Here is a 723-nt window from a genome sequence, read left to right as displayed (position 1 = left end):
GCATTCTCTCTAACACTGCACTCATTTTCCTTCTGACATTTTCTCACTGTGTTGCTATGATCATACTTGGTGTTGCATGGCCTAGGAAAATGATACAGATCAAGGTTTTTGCATTGTTGAATTCAATTGTGTGTTTAGTCTTATTTAGGATTTTGAAAGTGTCTGTTCTGTACAGAAGTGCTGGTCAAAAACATCTGAGCAGAAGAATGGTGTTCCGAATAATGACATTGAGCACTATGCACTCTCCTCCAGTGCACAGTGGGAATGCCGTTGCCCCACAACCCAGAGGTCAGACCATAGTCTTGGGACCGTACTGTGCTATTTAGCATTTCACCAAACCAGGGAGAAATATCTGCTGTTCTGCATAATTTACGCAATTCACTTATTTATAAGTTCATGCACATGCGCATATATGTGACGAGGTGGCCGAGAGGTTAAGGCGATGGAGTACTAATCCATTGTGCTCTGCACGCGTGGGTTCGAGTCCCACTCTCGTCGCTGTTTTCAATGTTGCTATTTTTGCATGCTCACACCTGTCTTATTTAAACTGGAACACCAATGGTCAATTTATATGCATCGACGCTATTATAAAATCTCAAAGAATAATTTGAGTCAGTTGCTTAAACTGCATTGAAACGTAGATCGCATTGGGATAATGAAAAGTAACGCGATTTTCTTTTTCAAGTCAAGCTGCTGTGACCTTTTATCATATGAAAGAGATGC

At 40.9% G+C, this 723-nt stretch overlaps 1 non-coding gene across 1 annotated transcript; it reads left to right on the top strand.

The window, feature by feature from the left end:
- Nucleotides 1-416: 416 nt before the first annotated feature.
- On the top strand, nucleotides 417-498 carry trnas-acu (transfer RNA serine (anticodon ACU)). The gene has a single exon. It is a non-coding gene; the product is annotated as a tRNA-Ser (tRNA).
- Nucleotides 499-723: the final 225 nt, after the last annotated feature.

This window comes from Hemiscyllium ocellatum, chromosome 49 (assembly GCF_020745735.1).
Source record: "Hemiscyllium ocellatum isolate sHemOce1 chromosome 49, sHemOce1.pat.X.cur, whole genome shotgun sequence".
Taxonomy (NCBI): domain Eukaryota; kingdom Metazoa; phylum Chordata; class Chondrichthyes; order Orectolobiformes; family Hemiscylliidae; genus Hemiscyllium; species Hemiscyllium ocellatum.
The sequence above is the reverse complement of the archived record's forward strand: the minus strand, read 5'-3'. Positions and strand labels throughout refer to the sequence as shown.